Here is a 21,574-nt window from a genome sequence, read left to right as displayed (position 1 = left end):
AACTGCAACTTTCACATTGTCTGTTACTGACAATTATAATTCTAAATTCAAGAATTATCATACCCCCACCATAAAGAGTACATTCACTCAGATTGAAAAACTAATTCAAGAACTTTCACTTGAAATCACTTCCCAATTTCGACTCATGTCGGAAAGAAAACCTGCTAATAACTTATGCTACAATCCTCTTGTTGATTTCTTGAGAGTTCATTAGCCATCGACATCTTTTTCACCACACACCTTGCTTCACCTATCAACCAATGCTCATGTGCAAACTTGTGGACCAGCTACTAATTAAACATCCTCTTCCATGACAATTCTAAATGTAGCATTCATGTCATGAGGATTTTCATCTTTCTTACAAAAGAATATCATCCCCCTCTTCTAGGGAGATAACATTGGCAACATTTCCTTTGGAGCTTCCAACCGAATTAGTCCCATTATTTGGACATTTACTCTTAACATGTTTCGGTTGATTACAATTCTAACAAACGACCTTCTTCTTGGAGCTTTTATTTTGCTTCCATTTTTCTTTAATAACAAGAGCTAAAATTTTTGGAGACTTTTCATCTCCATTCTTCAATCGTTTTTCCTCAGAAATCAATTTGCTCGTCACTTCTGAGAAAATCACAGTTTCCTTCATGTACATTAAAATGAGTTGCATGTGTTTATAGAAAGATGGAAGAGACTAGATGAGTCAAAGTGCCTTGTCTTCATCATCAATTTTCACTCCAATAGATTCCAATTCAGAAACAATCTCATTGAAGACACTCAGATGATCAGAAATAGTTGTACCTTTATCCATTTGCAATTTTTGAAATTGCTCCTTCAAATATAGCCTATTTGAAATACTTTTGGTTTGGTACATTTCTTCAAGTTTCTCCCACAACTCCTTTGTTGTAGACAATCCAATCACATTAGCAAGAACATTTTTAGCTAAACACAAGCGAATCTGACTTGCCGCTGTCATGTCTAGATCTTCTCATTCTTCATCACTAATTTTGGATTTTTTTGAGTCTCTACAGCTTTCAGTTGTTTCTGAACCCTTGTCATTTTTTTCACTAGTTGGTCTCCCTTTCAACGCCTGGTATAATTCATATTGGATTAACACATCCTTGACTTGCACTTGCCACAAGCCAAAATTAATTCTCCCATTACATTTTTCAATCTAAAATTTTGTCCCCATCTTGCTTATCAATACTAATAAATGGACAATATCAATGAAAAGTACCTACTAAATTAGTTCTCAGGAAAGAGAGGTGGATCACAACAGATACACTAAAGTACCAAGTCTTTCCTTAGCCAGAACCTCTTTAGATTGTACTTATTCCCACTATTACCAAATATACGAGTACCCTAAAGTAACTCCACCAGAATAGCAAACTCCACCGGAATTAGACTCCACTTGCTACTTCACCAGGAAGAAACTTTTGCTTGAAAACAATATTCTAATTCAGAAATTTTTTCTGATGTGGAAGATCAGACAAAACTGCAAACACAAAGCATATTAAAATAATAAAATAATAACACAAAGATTTAATGTGGAAAACTCCTCAATTGGAGAAAAGCCATGGGCCTTCTAGAAAAATATTCACTATATGGAAATTATTACACTATAAAATACATAATATTTTTTCTCACACACCTCAATTCTTAAAATACTATTTCCAAAGAGATCTTCAAAAGAATTATCTCTAAACCTCTCATCTAGTATACAAGAAATTGAATTTTTGGTGGTAGATACAAACAATAGAGTTAAGCTCCTTAAATAGATAACAAAAATTATATGCATCTGCTATTTCACCGATGTGGGATAGCCAACGGTTTTGACTTTCTTTTTACTTCCTTTTTCAAAACAATAACCAATACTACCACTAGTGATTTTTTAGTTAAATCTTGTTACAATTCAATTTGTCTTTAAGGTAATAACTGCTTAGATTATAGAATGGATATGCAAATTTCAAAATTCCTCCTAAGATCAAGGATTTCATCTCCACTAATTCCTATATATCTTCACAAATTACAAATCCTGGACTCCAACCTTAGTAAGTTATGCTCTTTAAGAGAGGAGAAAACAATCCATCACATCGATCCTTTTAAATGTCCAGGAGCATAATATATAATGTTGCTGGAATAATCTTCAATTATTTCACATTATCGTACCCTTGATTGATCGAGATATTAATCCTTACTACGTACTTTCTCTCGAACATTCACATCCCCATATTCTTTTAAAATCAACAATCATGGATTACCCTATAATTTGTGCTTTGGAATGTATGGAAAACTAGGAACAATAAGATCTTCTCTAGCAAAACCTCTTAACCTTATACTACTGTTATTTTTCAGTAGTGTATTATAGAGTCCAGAGTTAAAAGGACTAACTTTTTCTACAAAAATGCATAACGAGCCATCGTTTTTGGAAAAAATCAAAAGAGATAAATCGCTGTGATTTCTTTTTAAAAAAATTAACGCCGTCAATTTTGTTTAATATATTTGCAGCGATTTTACAATAATGTTTTTTTTAAAAAAGAACTACACATCACTACAGTAGTGTTGACACCCAATTTTAGCTCACCATACTCAAAATTAACTACTTCAATTCATCGAATACAAGATTCAATTATTCAATCATATTCCTTATTTTTTTTGCGGCCCCCCTCCCTTTGACTATTTCAAAACACACTCTCTCTCTCTCTCTCTCTCTCTCTCTCTCCTCTCTATTTCTTTCCCACATTTTTTAGTCTTTTTCTCCACCTCCCTTTCCCCATATTTCAAATCCCCAGATATCTTTCTTCTTCATATATCTCCATCTTCCTCACCTAACAAAGAAAAAAAAGAACAACCTCAAAAACACACAATTCTCTCTCCCTTTCTCCATTTCCAGCCAACTCCAAGTTCCGATTATGAACGAAGCAAACAACAACAACAAGAACTCGCAAGAAGCCAGCAACCACCAAAACCAAACCAAGCTCCAATGGATCACAGTTCGAACCAAGAAAGCCGATAGCAACTCCGATGACCGTTCTTTCCTTTTTTATAATTTTTGAATATATCTGTGATGATATTAAGTCTACTGGTGCTATTTATTTTACTAAATATCATCTCTGTTATTGTTGTATGGACCAACTTGGGTTTTATTTTGAGTATTTTTTAGCATCTCATTATTTTCCGTTAAGGTATATTCGTTCTTGTTTTGAGATTTGTTTCACCATTTTCACTCTAATTATTCTCGTTCAACATTATTGGTTTGTTTTTGTTTGTTTTTGGTTTCAAAGTTGCAATACTTTTCTGTTACTATTGTTGTGTTGAGCTCTGTTTAGATTAGCTTTGATTAAATAAATAGATGTTTGTGATTATTTATCAATTATTTTAGGCTTGGTTTACTTTATTTTATTTGTCTATTGCTGGTCTATTTTCTTTGGTCATATATGGTTACTTTTTAATTTATTAAAATTGATTGATTTGTTTTCTAAAGATTTCCTTGTTATGTTATGTCATTTGATTATTGTTATTATTTTTGTTATGTTATCTTTGGATGCTGCATATTATTTTGTATTATCTGTGGTTAGTTTTATATGATTGAGCTGAAATTGGCTAATGAAAAAATTACTCCGTCAGTTTTGGAGGCCTCCCCATTTTGAAAGACGAAAATTTTAATTTAAGTTTACATTATATATTATATATTACAAGTTGAAATTAGTTGATGAAGAAATTGCCGTCGATTTCTAAGGTCTTCCATGTTCATAAGATGAGTTTTATTTTTGAGTTGTTGTTGTTGTTATTATTATTATTATTATTATTATTATTTATCTATTACTAACATTTTCACTAAGTCTTTATAGGTACCTAGAGTTTCCTCCCGAAGAAGTTACTCGAATTAAATTCAAACGATATTTTTAATTTGTTAGTGTGTATATTATTGGCTTTAGATAAATATTAGGTTGTTTTTAATATTATTATTTTATTTTATTCTTTACGTATATTTTATGTTTATACTTGTGCATTATTTTTATCTTCTCCTCAATTTAAAAACTGAGTTCAGTCAGGACCCACAGTTATGGATTCTGAAGAATGGTAATATCTTTCCTTCGGAATCACTTGAAACCCCTTACCTAGAATTTATTGATTTCGTAGACATTTTTGTAAATAATTAATTGTTTTCCTAATTATTTGTAATGACCCGTTAGGTCATTTTGAGAACGAGTCCTCCTCCTTTCATAGAAGACCCTTTTTGTAAATTTAAGTTGAAAATTTTGGACCTTTCGGTAACTTTGGTTAATTAGTTGAGGGATAATTTTAGAGAATTAATTTAATTGGTGGGTTAAAGTGATAATTTATTTAATACCCTATACCACTTTTCTTATATTTATTAAAATAGGTTAGTAGGGTTTGTAAATTTTAATACATAATTAGTTTGAGAAAGAAAAAAAAAGGGAGAACAGCGAGAAAGCGCAACGACAGAAACTGGAAAAAAAATACGGAGGAAGAAAGAAAAGAAAGGAGAAAAGAAAAATAAAGGAGAAGAGAAAAATAAGTATTTTCATTCCAAAGAGTCAAGGTAATTATTCTCATTCTTTTCATTAAATTTTTATGTGATTATGAACATATTTTTAGGGTATATTGGTGGAAAAATAACGCTGAAATAAGAAAATATAACCCTAGGATTCTTCACATAAAATCTTGACTTGGAGGTTGAATAACGATCCGTTTTAGCTGAAATTTGACATGTGAGTTTATTTTATCATGAGTGAACCTAATCGGAAAGAAAATTTTAGATTTGATTTCAATGACTCGGGATGACTTTTTGACCCAATTTTTGATCCGAAAATAAATATAGCAATATGGGTTTCATGAGATTCATATTCTTATGAAGATTATGTATTTGAACAGATTTTGATCTTTCGAAAGCGTTATGAAAGGCTCAAGTTTTAAAGTGATTATTCAATTTAATTGAGGCAAGTGAATTTCTTAACTCCAGTTTAAGCTTGTAGATGCTTGTATATCCATGTTATGTGTACTGGGAGTAATGAGAATTGAACTGGGTTATTGAATGTAGGATTGACCTTAAAACTGGAGATGAGGGCTATAAAATGGTGATCTAATGACATGTATTGGTAGAATTGATATGTTGTGATTATGAATTTATTTTAGACATGTGAAATGACTATGTTGATGTGAGATGAGAAAAATTATTGTTGTTGTCAAGTTATTATCGTGAATCATATGAATATAAATTGATTGCATTGGTTCTGACATACTGTGCCGAGACTGAAAATGATATGAAACAAAGAGGTCGGGTCACACGCTTCGTGGCAGGATATGTATATTGAGGGGATGGGCCACACGCTCCGTGGCAGGTAACATGGATAGAAATATCCTCCATGGGTTCCATACTATAATTCAACGGATGTATACCGATAGGACAGACATGCATCATCTCATTGCATTGCATCGCATTTTGTTGATATTTGTGAATTCGTGTTTACCACTTATTGCTCTGTATATGTTGAACTTGACTTGATATGATTCACTTGATGAGATTACTGATGAGTATTCGTGGACTGTACTATTGTTATTGCATAGAATGTGGAGTTGGGCTGGTTTTATGCAGGTTGTAGTTCGGTTAGGATAACAGGAGTACTTGTATCTATTGAGCTTTGCTTAGTTTTATGTAATGACCCTCAAGGCCATTTTTGGAATTTTTGTAAAATGAACATTTTTACCCCTCCCTTTAGATGCACTGAGTCGTTTCTAATTGGTACTGGGTGTTGATTTTTAGAAAATCCTATGAAAAATTAAGTCTTTGGAAAATTTTGAGTTTTCATAAGTTTTAAGTATTAAAAAGTGGTATTTGGAGTCAATTAGAGATACAGGTCTCGAAATGGAATTCATCGATTCCAGCAGCTCCGAAATATTGAAATTGGCTTAGGAGACTTTACGGAATCAGTTTTGGAGTTGTAACGAAGTTTTGAGGCTTTGAGTTGAGAAATTGAGAAATTTTAAGCCAATGTTTGACTTTGGTCAACTTTTGGAGTTTTGATGCTCGGAATGAAATTCTGACGACTCTGTTGGATTCAGGACATGGTTTTTAGTCTAGAAAAAGTATTGGTTGAATTTTTAGAGATTCCGAGTTCGTATGGTATTTTGAAGGCCTAAGTTGGTTTAGTTGTGACTTTTTGAGTTTGAGTCAATGAGGTCTTAAATTCAAATTCTGATGGTTCCATCAGCTCCGGAATGACCAAATTAGTCTTGTAGTACTATTGGAATGACTATCAAGGCAATCGATACGAGTTTATGGCCATTTGACGCTTTTGACTTTCAAAGTTAGCCTATGTTTGACTTTGGTCAACATTCTTGAAAAACGCGCTAAAATAAAAATTATAACAGCACGGTTAGTTATGGAATGTATATTTTGTCTAGAACGACCCTTCGTTTGCTTTTTGAGGCTTTCGGATTAATATCGAGGCCCGTTGTGGAATGTGGCTTAAAATGACTCTTGGGTGTGGGATCCATTTTTTTATTAAAATAATCTCGTATGAGAATTATGAATGCTCCATTGAATCCAGAACATCGAATTTAGTGGGGTAGCATATCTGGTTTATTTTTATCAAATTTCGAACGAATTTCGAGCACCCCGTCAAAAATTTTGGACTTTTCCAAAATCTGTTGCAGCAACAGTAGCAAGGCCATTTTTGGATTTGGTCTCAACTTTAAAACCCCATAACTTGAGTTATATAGCTCCAAATTGGGTGATTCAAAATACAAACTTATGAGATTTTTCATGAAGAACACATTGGAGATATTGAAAACTAATTTGGAACACTCTATTCAGGTAAAAAGCATGATTTTATTCACAGCAGTGTCCATTTTTGGATTGAGTTTTTGAAGAATTTTGAGAAATTATTTCTTGACCTATGTAAATCCAATTTTGGTTATTTAAGAGTCTAAATTCAAGAGGATTTTGTGAGAAATCTCGTGGTGATTCAGAAGCGCAAGGGAAAGCTTCGTTTGAGGTAAAAATGCATTTTTAGTTACTGATTTAGTTATTTTCAGAATAAAATTTTATTGAATTTTGGAAGAGTGTATCTTGATCAATATAACTTTGTTTTGAGTGATTCTTGAGGCAAGATTTTAGGGTTTTCCGCAAGGATCATCGTTGTGTAATTTTTTTGGGTTGGAAGGGTCTTGTTTCTTCAAAATTAGCTGATTTTGATGCTGCTATTTTTGGTCTTTTAGTCAGAATTTATGAGTTTTGGTTGCATGATCGTCCTGCGTAGTTTCCCATCCCGAATTATGTTATAAATCTGATTTGTGAGCTCAGGGTGACATTTGGAACATGTTTTGGGGGGTCAAATCCAGAATTCCACATGCGGGTCCCATAATTTCTATTAGAGACCTCAAAATTAGTCCGTCTCTAAAAATTATAAAATTAATGTCTAAACAATTGTATTGATGTCGTGGTTTTGTTTTTGATAGCATGGCAGCATTTCGAGGTAGTTCGGAAGAGAAAAGCTCCGGCACAGTAATTTGGAGCCCGCGTGTTCAGCCTACAGGTATGCTATGGTTTACCCTTCTTTAGATTGAGATGGAATATGTGAAAGCATATTGAAATAGTTGGAATTTAGGTTGGGTAGTTTGATTGTATATTTTAGGTGTTAGAAATAATGCTTTAGGCTTGTTATTGGGTTTTTCAGATATTTAAAAGCATGTGTATCTTGTCGTTATTTGCTAGTATTATAAGAAGAGTTGAATGAGCATGTTGTTGATACTGTGAAGTATGTTGGCCTTAGTATAGGATGTAAACTTGCTTTAGATTCCCCGGCGTCACTCTGGTGGACTTAGATCCTTGTAGAATGGTGTAGCGGGCAAATGTCTAGTAGTTTGGCCTTAGTTAGGCGTTACCATTGCTCTTACTAAAACCTTCATCCATAACTCGGTATAACCATGATTTTGTGATGCGTCGGCCACACTAGATTTCATGATCGTTGACTTTGGCTCCGGTTTCAGTTTTGGCGGCATATCGATTGACTCATTTGGGAAAAGATTTTTGGTACTGTTGTATTCTAGTTGGGAAGTAGAATGCTTGGCATTATGGGATAAATTATCTGTGAGCATCCGGGTACCAAGTCCCGACCTCCATTCTGAATTATCAAGGAGTATCCAGGTACTCAGCCCCGGCCTTTACCGATTTGCTAGTATGACGAGCATCCGGGTACCCAGTCTCGACCTCGATCATACTGATGTATTACGATAAGCATCCAGTTACCCAGTCCCGGCCTCGACTGCACTTATGTATTATGGCAAGCATCCGAGTACCCAGTCCCAGCTTTGGCTACTTTGAACATTTGGGTGAGCATCTGGGTCCCAGTACCGGCCTCGACCCCTAAGTCACCACTAGATCGATTGACTTTTGGAGATACTATTTGGAAATGATATAGTACTTCAGTTCCTAACATCGCAGATTCTTAGTTCCTAGTCTTGGTAGTTGTAGCTATTCTATGTCCTGGCTGGGCTTATGGGGGTTCGTTCGGGTTTTGATTTAACTTATGAACGAGTGTCCTGGCTGGGCTTATGGGGGACCAGTTGGGTATAGTTAGCTGTAGTTCACATAGGTAGTACTCTTTCCCCTTTTTGATGCTTATTTTGACTCCTATTTAGGCTCTTCCTCTTTTTCATATTATTTTTACCTTTTCTTCTCATTCGGCCTATGATGCCTACTGGTACCTGTTGTCTTAGTACTTATACTACACTCTACATCTACTTTAGTGATGAAGGACCGAGCACCATCTACCACCATGGATAGATCAAGCCTGTTGCAGTCAGCTTCGGAGACTAGGGTGAGCACTTGGCGTTTTTGGATCATTCCTGTCTCCTTTAGTATGGATGGACCGTCTTTTTCCTTTTGAGATGAGTCAGATGTTGTATATATATTTGGTCCACTTTTGGGACTTGTACTAGTCTTTTATTTTATAGCAGCTCTGTACTTATGACTTCCAGGTTTTGGGAGAGATCTTTAGTTGTTTATATCATGTTTTGGTTTACTTCCACTTATTCTTTCTGCCTATTTTTATATTTCGCTACTCTTGTTTAGTTTCTGCCCTCAAACCCATTACTTGAAGTTCCAAGTTGATGGGTTGGCTTACCTACTGGTGGGTTATAGTAGGTGCCATCATGACCTAAGGAATTAGGTCATGACAAGTTGGTTTCAGAGATCTAGGTTCATTGGTCTCACTTGTATAGAGCTAACGTCTAGTAGAGTCTCACAGATGGTGCGGAGACGTCTGTAACTTATCTTCGGGTTGTTACAGGATGTCATTAGGAATATTCTCTATATTGTATCATTTCATATAGTGTTGTGTCTTATTAATTTTGTGAAATCTCATTTGTTCCACTCTTTCGCAGGGATGGTTCGTACGCGCGGTACCATCGGTCGTTGTAATGCACTAAGGCCTGACATGCCTACATGTTGTCCTCGTGGGACAAGTAAGGGAGCAACACCAACTCCCAACTCAAAGATAGAGCCAGAGCTAGTAGAAGAGAATTAAGATGCTCTTATTCCTACTCAGCCAGAAGGACCACCACCACTAGCACAGCCCCCAGCTGCACCAGTTATGACCCCAGAACTATAGGCAGCAATTGTGCAGCTCCTCAAAGCTATTAGGGTTGTGCCATAGGCCACGAACCCAGTAGAAGGCATACCATCACCGCGGGATCTGCTCGTCTAGCCAACACCTGAGGTTTAGCTCCCTCCACCAGTTTTGCACCCCTGCCAGCAATTCTGGAGGGTGTGATGTCATTACATGATCAGAAGATATTAGAGGTATTTCAGAGGCTGTCACCCCCAACATTTTCTGGAGCCATTAGCGAGGATACCATAGAGTTCTTGACTACCTATCAGGAGCAGATCCATTCCTTGGGTCTTGTGGAGTGTAGAGGCGCCGACTTCACTGCTCACCAGTTCAGAGGGGCAGCCAGACAGTGGTGACGCTCTTATTTGCAGTCCAGACCAGCTAGGTCTCCACCATTGATATGAGCCCAATTCTCAGAGGCTTACTTGGCTCGATACATCCATAAGAGTGTTCAGGACCAACTTCGGGATCAATTTACTCAGTTAGAGTAGGGCCACATGATGATTGCAGAGTACGAGGCTAGATTTCATCACTTTTCCCAACATGCCACTATGATTCTACCTACTGAGGAGGAGCAGGTACGATGTTTTATGCACGGATTGAGACCTTACCTGAGGTTAGGGATCGAGCACCTTATTTCTATAGGCCGCTCTTTTCTGGATGTGGTGGATCATACCTGCACGATCGAGATTATTCATCATCAGGCCCAGAGGGGTAGTGATAAGAGACTCAGGCATCAGTGTAGCTATAGTAGGTCCCATTATAAAGGCCATGATATTTATGACAGGCCCCACCAGCAGTTCCAGCAGGATAGGTACCAGTAGGGTTAGTCCAGCCGGCTGATTCAGGACGCCCTGCTAGTAGTTAAGGGTATTCAGCCCATTAAGGGGGTCCCACCATAGGGCATAGCTCGAGGGGATCAGGTCCGCTTTCTTCCTACCGCAGATGAGTTATCATGGATCGGTCAGCTTCAGGATGCTTTGATTGTGGCTCATTGGAGCATTGGGCTAGGGAGTGTCCCGACCGGGCTAGACCATTGTTAGTAGCACCACCTCCAACAAGAGGTATAGATCGGGGTCATGGACATAACGATGGTCAGCAGGGTATTCAAAGAGGTTCCTGGGGAGGTAGGTCAGGTGGTAGGGCGAATGTTTATGGGAGAGGCCGACAGGGCCACTTCTATGCTACTTCGATGAGGGTAGAGGTTGAGGTATCAGATGATGTTATCACAGGTACTATCCTTATTTTGTCAGCAGACTGCTTCAACTTTATTTGATCCAGGTTCCACGTATTCCTATGTGTCTATATATTTTGCTCTACGTCTGGGTATTCCTTATGAGTCACATGAGGTCCCGTTACATATTTTGACCCCGGTAGGGGATTCTTTAGTAGTGGATGAGGTTTGTATATCTTGTGCGGTGACTCTCCAGGGGCATGAGACTCGAGCAGATCTTATTTTACTTGATATGCTGGACTTCGATGTTATTCTGGGCATGGATTGTCTTTCCCCTCATCATGTGGGTTTGGACTATTATGCCAAGACCGTTATATTAGCCATGCCTGGTATTCCCCTGGTCTTGTGGCAGGGTATTTATAGTCGCTCACCAACTGAGATCATATCCTTTATGCGGGCCCGATGGCTAGTTGTATCTAGGTGCTTAACATACTTAGCATATGTCCGTGATGTGTCCAATGAGGCCCTTACTATTGATTCAGTCATTGTGGTTAGGGAGTATATTGATGTCTTTCCCACTGACCTACCTGGTCTACCCCTAGAGAGAGATATTGACTTTGCCATAGATTTGGAGCCGGGAACTAAGCCCATTTTTATACCACCTTATTGTATGGCCCCTGCAGAGCTCAAGGAGCTCAGCGTGCAGCTTGAGGATCTATTAGGTAAGGGATTTATTCACCCGAGTGTGTCACCGTGGGATGCACCCATCTTGTTTGTTAAGAAGAAGGATGAGACTATGCGGATGTGTGTTAATTACAAATAGCTGAACAAGGTGACGATGAAAAACCGTTATCCCATGCCTCGTATCGAAGATGTATTCGATCAGCTTCAAGGTGAAACCGTGTTTTCTAAGATTGACTTGAGGTCTAGCTACCACCATTTGTGGATTAGAGCAGTCGACATTTCTAAGACTGCTTTCTGAACTTGCTACGGCCACTATGAGTTCCTTGTGATGTCTTTTGGGCTTACTAATGCCTCCACAACTTTTATGGACCTTATGACTCGAGTATTCAAGCCTTATCTTGACTCCTTCGTGATTGTATTCATTGATGACATACTGGTATACTCGCGGAGTAGGGAGAAGCACGCGCAACACTTGAGGGTTGTGATCCAGACTTTGGGAGATCAACAACTTTATGCTAAATTCTCAAAGTGTGAGTTTTTGTTGGAGTGTGTGGAGTTTCTGGGACACGTGGTGTCCAGAGGGGTATTAGAGTGGATCCGGCGAAGATTGAGGCTATTTGTGGTTGGGATAGGCCCACATCTGTTATGGAGATGCGGAGTTTCATTGGATTGGCTGGGTATTATAGACGATTCATTGAGGGTTTCTCTACCATTGCAGCCCCATTGAGCCATTTGACCCGCTAGGATGTTCCCTTTTTGTAGTCTGAGGAGTGTGAGTCGAGCTTTCAAAAGCTTAAGGAATTGCTTACCACCGCTCCTGTTCTAACTCTACCAGTTGAGGGAGAGATCTTTTTGGTATACTGTGACGTAGGAGCAGTTCCCCAACATATTTTTCCCTCCAGATATACACTTGTCTTTACTTTCACGGACGAAAGTTCTGTTAGTAGTGGATGTTGTAATGACCCTCAAGGTCATTTTTAGAATTTTTTAAAAATAACCATTTTTACCTCTCCCTTTAGATGCCCTGAGTCATTTCTAATTGGTACCAGGTGTTGATTTTTAGAAAATCCTATAAAAAGTTAAGTCTTTGGAAAATTTTGAGTTTTCATAAGTTTTAAGTATTAAAATGTGGTATTTGGGGTCAATTGAAGCTACAGGTCTCGGAATGGAATTCCGTTAATTCCAGTAGCTTCAAAATATCGAAATTGGCTTAGGAGACTTTACGTAACCTGTTTTGGAGTTGTAACAAAGTTTTGAGGCCTTGAGTTGAGAAATTGAGGAATTTTAAGCCAAGGTTTGACTTTGGTTAATTTTTGGAGTTTTGATGCTCGGAATGAAATTCTGACGACTTTGTTAGATTCGAGAGATGGGTTTTGGTCCAGAAGAAGTGTTCGTTGAATTTTTAGAGGTCCCGAGTCCATTTTGGTATTTTGAAGGCCTAAGTTGGTTTAGTTGCGACTTTTCAAGTTTTTGTCAATGAGATCTCGAATTCAAATTCTGATGGTTCCATCAGCTCCGGAATGACCAAATTAGTCTTGTAGCACTATTGGAATGACTATCGAGGCAATCAATACGAGTTTAGGGCCATTTGATTCTTTTAACTTTCAAAGGTAGCCTATGGTTGACTTTTGTCAACATTCTTGAAAAATGCGCTCGATTGAAAATTATGACAGCGCAGTTAGTTACGAATGTCTATTTTGTCTAGAACGACCCTTCGTTTGCTTTTCGAGGCTTCCAGATTAATGGCTTAAAATGACTCTTGGGTGTGGGATCCACTTTTTATTAAAATGATCTCGTCTGGGAATTATGAATGCTCTTGAGTCCGGAACATCGAATTTAGAGGGGTAGCATATCTGGTTTATTTTTATCGGATTCTGAATGATTTTTGAGTACCCATTGGAGATTTTGGACTTTTCCAAAATCTGTTGTAGCAGCCGTAGCAAGGCCATTTTTGAGTTTGGTCTCAACTTTAAAACCCATAACTTTAGTTATATAGCTCCAAATTGGGTGATTCAAAAGGCAAACTTGTGATTTTTTTTGTGGAGAACGTATTGGAGAGATTGAAAAGTAATTTGTAGCATTTGATTCAGGTAAAAATCATGATTTTATTTGCAGCAGTGTCCATTTTTGGATTGGGTTTTTGAAGAATTTTGAGAAATTATTTCTTGACCTATGTAAATCTGATTTTGGTGATTCAAAGGTCTAAATTCAAGAAAATTTTGTAAGGAATCTCGTGGTGATTCAGAAGCACGAGGGGAAGCTTAGTTTGAGGTAAAAATGAATTTTTAGTTACTGATTTTGTCATTTTCAGAATAAATTTTTTTTGAATTTTGGAAGAGTGTATCTTGATTAATATAACTTTGTTTTGAGTGATTCTTGAGGCAAGATTTTAGGGTTTTCCGCAAGGATCATCGTTGTGTAATTTGTTTGGGTTGGAAGGGTCTTGTTTCTTCAAAATTAGCTGATTTTGATGCTGCTATTTTTGATCTTTTAGTCAGAATTTATGAGTTTTGGTTGCATGCTCGTCCCGTGTAGTTTCCCATCCCAAATTATGTTATAAATCTGATTTGTGAGCTCAAGGTGACGTTTGAAACATGTTTTGGGGGGTCAAATTCAGAATTCCATATGCGGGTCCCATAATTTCCATTTTAGACCCCAAAATTGGGCCGTCTCCAAAAATTATGAAATTAGTGTCTAAATGATCGTATTGACGTCGTGGTTCTGTTTTTGATAGCGTGGCAACATTCCGAGGTAGTTCGGAAGGAAAAATCTCCAGCACAGTTATTTGGAGCCCGCGTGTTCAGCTCACAGGTAGGCTACAGTTTACCCTTCTTTAGATTGAGCTAGAATGTGTGAAAACATATTGAAATAGTTGGATTGATTGTATATTTTAGGTGTTAGAAATCATGCTTTAGGCTTGTTATTGGGTTTTTTGGATATTTAAAAGCATGTGTATCTTGTCGTTATTTGTTAGTATTATAAGGAGAGTTGAATGAGCATGTTGTTGATACTGTGGAGTATGTTGGCCTTAGTATAGGATGTAAACTTGCGTTAGATGCCCCGGCATTGCTCTGGTGGACTTAGATCCTTGTATAATGGTGTAGCGGGCTAGTGCCTAGTAGTTTGACCTTAGTTAGGCGTTACCATTGCTCTTACTAAAACCATCATCCATAACTCGGTATAACCATAATTTCGTGATGCGTCGGCCATACTAGATTTCATAATCGTTGACTTTGGCTCCAATTCCAATTTTGGCGGCATATCGGTTGACTTATTTAGGAAAAGATTTTTAGTACTGTTGTATTCTAGTTAGGAAGTAGAATGTTTGGCATTATGGGATAAATTATCTGTGAGTATTCGGGTACCAAGTCTCGGCCTCAATTCTGAATTATCGAGGAGCATTCGGGTACTCAACCCTGGCTTCTACCGTCTTGCTAGTATGACGAGCATCCGGGTACCCAGTCTCGACCTCGATTATACTGATGTATCACGTCAAGCATCCCGGTACCCAGTCCCAGCCTCAACCGCACTTATGTATTATGACAAACATCCGGGTACCCAGTCCCAGCCTTGGACACTTTGACTATTTGGGTGAGCATCTGGGTCCTAGTCCCGGCCTTGACCCCTAAGTCACCACTAGATCGATTGACTTTTAGAGATCCTGGGTTTGAAAATGATATAGTACTTCGGCTCCTAACATCGCAAATTCTTGGTTCCTAGTCTTGGTAGTTGTAGCTATTTTGTGTACTCGGTGGGCTTATGGGGGTATGTTCGAGTTTTTATTTAACTTACACACGAGTGTTCCGGCTGGGCTTATGGGAGCCCAGTTGGGTATAGTTAGCTATAGTTCTCATAGGTAGAACTCTTTTCCCTTTTTGATGCTTATTTTGACTCTTATTTAGGCTATTCCTCTTTTTCATATTATTTTTACCTTTTCTGCTCATTTGGCCTATGATGCCTACTGGGTACCTGTTGTCTTGGTACTCATACTACACTCCGCATCTACTTTCGTGATGCAGGACCAAGCACTAGCTACCACCGTGGATAGATCAAGCCTGTTGTAGTCAGCTTCGGAGATTATGGTGAGCACTTGGGGTTTTTGGATCATTCCTGTCTCCTTCAGTATGGATGGCCCGTCTTTTGCCTTTTGAGACTAGCTAGTTGTTGTATATATTTTCGGTCCACTTTTGGGACTTGTTTTCGTCTTTTATTTTATAGCAGCTCTGTACTTATGACTTTCAGGTTTTGGGAGAGATCTTTAGTTGTTTATATCATGTTTTGGTTTACTTCAGCTTATTCTTTCTGCCTAGTTTTATATTTTTCCACTCTTGTTTAGTTTTTTCCCTCAAAACCATTACTTGAAGTTCTGGGTTGACGGGTCGGCTTACCTACTGGTGAGTTATAGTAGGTGCCATCATGACCTAAGGAATTGGGTCGTGACATTTTAGTTATCCACTTGCTGAGTACCATGTTGTTTGGTACTCACCCCTTACTTCTACACTTGTGTAGGTTGTGAGTCCGGACCTTCTTGATTTCCTCGCATTTAATACCACATCCGAGGCTATTATCTCGAGTGTTGAGGTAGCTGTTATATTCATCTAGCAGACACCTCTTACTCTAATATGTTTTAGTTCTATTCTAGAGACAGAGACATTATGACTGTATTTTCTTTCGTACTTCGGTAATATATTAGTGGCTTGTACACATGTTAACCAATCTTGGGGGAATTTTAGTTTATTTTATGTGTTTTTGATTAAGTTAAATTTTGATTTATTTCATTTTCTTCTGCATCTACTTTTCATTGGGTATTAGGCTGACTTGTCATGGTGAGTTGAAATGAGTGCCATCAAACTGGGATTTGAGTCGTGACATTATCTCCTAAAATTAGGTGGCGACTCCTTAAAATAATATTCCCTCTTTAAATTTCTTTTTAAACTATTAAATTGATTTTTTTACGAGTTTCATTACATTGTGCCTTATTTACAAAAATAGTGATGTAATAGAATGGCAACTCCGCTGGGAAAATAGAGGTTCTAACCATTATGGGTTCAGAAGATTTTTTCAAACTGAGGAGAATTTGTATTTATTATGTCATACATTGTATCTTGTATATTCTATTGATTATTTATATATTATACTTATTATTTATTTATTATTTGTTTAATTATGTATACTGTCATTTGCAATCATGGCATATTTCGCCAGTCAACTCTGATTTTTTGTATTTGAAAGAACGATTTTATGAACCCGCAACTGGTCTTTTTTATACATAACTTTTTTTGAAATGCGTGATAATTTATGCTTTCGCCATGCGGCCAATGGTTGTCATAAGTTCTAACCCAAGTTGTCTGCTTGGATTACCGGTCTTTCAAAATCCACTCTTGGTGATTCATAAAAACAACTGCTTAGTCCAAAATTTTGGTTGTATAGTCAAAAGTTACGGCTGCTTAGTCAAAAATTATGGTCGTAAAGTCAAAAGTTGCATCTACTTAGTCAAAAGTTGCAGTTGTATAGTCAAAAATTGTGACTGCTTAGTCAAAAGTTGTGGCTGCTTAGTCAAAAGTTGCGTCTGCTTAGTCAAGTCTTGTGGTTGTATAGTCAAAAGTTGCGGTTGCTTAGTCAAAAATTGTGGCTGTTTAGTCAAAAATTGTAGTTGTCTTATCAAATTTTATGGGTACCTAGTCAATTGTTGGAACTACGTTTGACCTGATTTCTACTTCAACGGGATATGTAGGCGCCACCACAGCTCGATCATGTTCCCCATAAGCTTTCCATTATTTTACAATGGAAACTGGGGCAATTTTTTTTGAGAAGATCTCAAAAAAAATCACAATAAGATATTTGTTACAAGGTTAATTAACATTGTTTGTTGAAGCTTAAATAGGGGAAAATATTTTGAGGAAAATTCTCAAAAATTCAACCAAGGCTGCGCTCAGACACCAGACTAACGTGTCGTCACTTTGAGTTTGTCTATCTCTTCTTATTAATTTTTTGTACATGATGTTGTGTTTAGTAAATATCTTCAATTTTTCTTATCTTACATTTTTTAAAATTGTTATTATTATTTTTTAAACAAAAATTATTTTTTCTATTTTTAGAATTATATTTTTGACTTAATTGGTATCAACATAATTAAAGTGCACATATTACAGAACAACCGATGCAATGGAGAAGATTGACTTCTTGTTAAACCATAGATTATTTTGGTACCTCTTATTCATACTTTTGTTACACATAAAAATATTCTCTTGAATGCTTTCTATATAAGAACAAAACCAACTTCATGTTTCATATGCATTGTGCGTTGCGTTTTTGAATTAAATTCAATTGTGTTGCATTATTGATCTAGAACTTGGCTCGAATGTTATTGAGGCAAAATTATGAGTAATATTTGATTTGAAAAATAATTGTAGGCCTTCTTTGATCCATTTGTGCCTTTCAAAACCTTCCAAATAACATTAATCCTTAGTATGTTCCCACTTTGAGCCTTAAGCCTTTTCTTTGGACAACTACATTTTAGCCTATACCTTTTCTGAGTGCTTATACGTACTATCCCTCTCTTGGCCTGACATTTTTGAGCGCACTAATGATATGTGAATTACAAAAGAATATTCAAAGTTCAAAGTTTTCGAAGACAAAAATTGAAAAATCCTTCAAAGTTAGGATGCAAAAATGATTTTTTTTTAAAAATGAAAATTTCTCACAAGTTCAAGCAAGCAAAATTGTTTTTCTCTAAACAAATAGGATAAATTTTAAAAGATGATGAGAAGGGGAAAAAGCTCAGACAAGTTAAGCTTCAAAAGAAGTCCAAAAGTACATAAGAAAAGGACATCGATGAGGATCAAGCGCTAAAAGCGTAACAAACTTTAAAAGCACAAATTCAGTGCAATGCTCAAGAAGAAAATAAGTCACTTTTATCCCAAATGAATATCCTACCCTTCCCTAAGCCTACATTACAAGCCGATAACATGTTCTACATGATTTCATTTCAAATGTTCTTACATTAATGGAGATTTACATAAAGGTCAAGCCTATGATATCACAATTGCATATGTTGAACATTTTTCTGAGTGTGAGCGTACTTCACAAAATGTCATCACATCAAAACACTTTAAATCTGTGCAAATTGGGACTTTGTTTTGGTAAGACACTTGAAACATGATGTTGGGCCTAGTTTAAAGCCTTTGTTTGGAGCAAGATGGAAAATCTTGTCGTTACTTAAGTACATTTGAGGTACCATTCGAAGTCATAGGAATTATCTCAAAGTCAAACTCGATTGAATGAGAAAGAATTCATGAGAATTTTCTATGCAATACTTTTGTTGGTGCTAATTATAGTTAAAATATGTTTCATTGTTCAAAATATAAAATGGGTTGACACCCATCTTTTAATGCTTGTCCAAAGTAACTTTTTGAATCATTCACCATTAAATTGTATTTTTGGGTCGCCATTCCATTCAAAATGATACCTTGATTTGTTATCTCGGGCATAAAAATATTTTTAAAATTGGTTTGTCATGTCATTCAAATTGACACTTTTTAAAATTGGTTTGTAATGCCGTTCAAAATGACATTTTTTATTATTTGTTATTTCCATCAACTGATATTTTTTGTAAGATTCAAAATGTTATTTTGTTCAAAGTAAGACATTGGATCATTAACTTATTCATTGTTCATATAAGGCCATGTTTGCATAGTTTAAGTTGCATTTATGTTATCATTGCTACTAACATTGTTATTGCAGATTAAGTCGTCCTCCTTTCAAAGAGACATATTGAGATGTCACCTCCCTAAAAAGTGATATTTCAAGTTCAAAATAGTTCATCTTCCTTTTAAAGAGATACGTTGGGTTGTCACATCCCTTCAAGTGACATTTCCTGTTCAAATTGGGTTATTTGCCTTTCAAAGAGATAAGTTCGTTGTAACATCCTTTCAAGTGACATTTCAAATTCAAATTGGTTCTTCCGCCTTTCAAAGGACACGTTGGGTTGTCATATCCCTTCAAGTGACTTTTCAAGTTCAAATTGGGTCGTCCACTTTTCAAAGAGACATGTTGAGTTTTCACATCCCTTCAAGTGACATTTCAAGTTCAAATTGGGTTATCCGTCTTTTAAATAGATACGTTGGGTATCACATCCCTCAAGTGATATTTCAAATTCAAATTAGATCGTCCATCTTTCAAGGAACACATTGGGTAGTCACATCCATTCAAGTGACATTTCAAGTTCAAATTGGGTTGTCCACCTTGCAAAGAGACACGCTGGGTTGTCACATCCCTTTAAGTGACATATCTAGTTTAAATTGGATCGTCTACCTTCCAATAGACAAGTTGGGTTGTCATATTCAAGTGATAGATCAAGTTTAAATTAGGCCGTCCTCCTTTCAATGGACATGTTGGGTTGTCATATCCATTCAAGTGATATATAAAATTTAAATTGGGTCATCCGCCTTTAAAAGAGATATTGGGTAGTCATATCCATTCAAGTGACATTTCAAATTCAAATTGGGTCATTTGCCTTTTAAAGAGACGTTGGGTTGTCACTTCCCTTCAAGTGACATTTCAATCTCAAATTGGGTCATCAAGTGTCATGACCCAACTCCGTAGGCCATGACTGGGGTCTGACCTAGACCCCCTATATATAACTATCAAATGTACCAATTGATATAAGAACTATACATAAAAACCCAGTGGGTCATAGCATTTCTATGTACATATAGCCACTTTCATTTGTATCTTATCATGAAAGGGCGTGCAAGCCGATAAGGCTGCCATAACATCTTAACATTTGCCATTCACCATGTGGATATAACTGAATAGAACTTACATGTACAACCCACACACATGTCTACAGACCTCTAAGAATATTAACAGTAACATATGGCGGGACAGGGCCCCACCGTACCCCTGAATAAACAAATGTATACATTAGAAGATCAGCACCAAAAGCTGGGCTCTAGAACAGTGGAGCACCTCCGACATAGATGAGTGGAAACCTTAAGTTGGCGGATCCCTGAAATGAATATTTGTACTTGCGAGCATGAAATGCAGCCCCCCTAGAGAAATTGGGGGTCAGTACAATATATGTACTTAGTATATAAATCATAACATAACATAACTGAGCTAACAACTGAAGTAGGGATGTAGGAAACAAATATAACAGTTAACAAATTTCTCTACTTGTATCTTATGACATGAAGGCATGTATATCTTTCTTACATACCATACCTGGCCCACTATGGGACTTGGTGCTACAAGTGTATCACTATATTTTCACATGCATGCCTACAGACTATATCCGACCCTTCAGTGAGGGACTTGGTGAAGCTGTCATTTCATCGTGTATCATGCTCGGCCCTTCATGGGACGCAGTGAATAATCATTTCATCATATATCATGCCCGGTCCTTTACGGGATGAGGTGAATCAGCATTTCCTTGTTTATTATGCCCGGCCCTTCATGGGATATGGTGAATAATCATTTCATCATATATCATGCCCGACCCTTCATGGGACGTGGTGAATCAACATTTCATCATTTATCATGCCCATCCCTTTATGGGACGCGGTGAATAATCATTTCATCATATATCATGCCCGACCCTTCATGGGATGTGGTGAATCAGCATTTTATTATTTATCATGCCCGACCCTTCATGGGACGCAGTGAATAATCATTTTGTCATATATCATGCTTGGCCTTTCATGGGACGTGGTGAATAAGCATTTTATTATTTATCATTCCGACCCTTTATGGGATGCGGTGAATAATGTATTAGCTGTATGCTCGAGCAGAGTAGTGAATAACCATATGCAAATAAATTCATCATTTACGACTCAACAAAATGGTCAAATGAACCATTACTTGGAAACCAGGGTAGGAATCATCTCCAGTACCCTCTAGATACCATTAGGGACTATGTCAACTAGAGCCTCAACTTCATAGTCATATGTTACTATAGTATGAACCATCTTATAGAAGTTCGAGTATTGGCTATCTCAGATCCTTTTAAATAGAGGAACTTTTTTGTACCAATCACTATTCAATCGTATAGAAGACTTGAGGAATAAAAGCTTAACTTCTTTAA

The sequence above is a fragment of the Solanum dulcamara genome, chromosome 1 (assembly GCF_947179165.1).
Source record: "Solanum dulcamara chromosome 1, daSolDulc1.2, whole genome shotgun sequence".
Classification (NCBI taxonomy): Eukaryota; Viridiplantae; Streptophyta; class Magnoliopsida; order Solanales; family Solanaceae; genus Solanum; species Solanum dulcamara.
Note: the sequence above shows the minus strand (reverse complement) of the source record.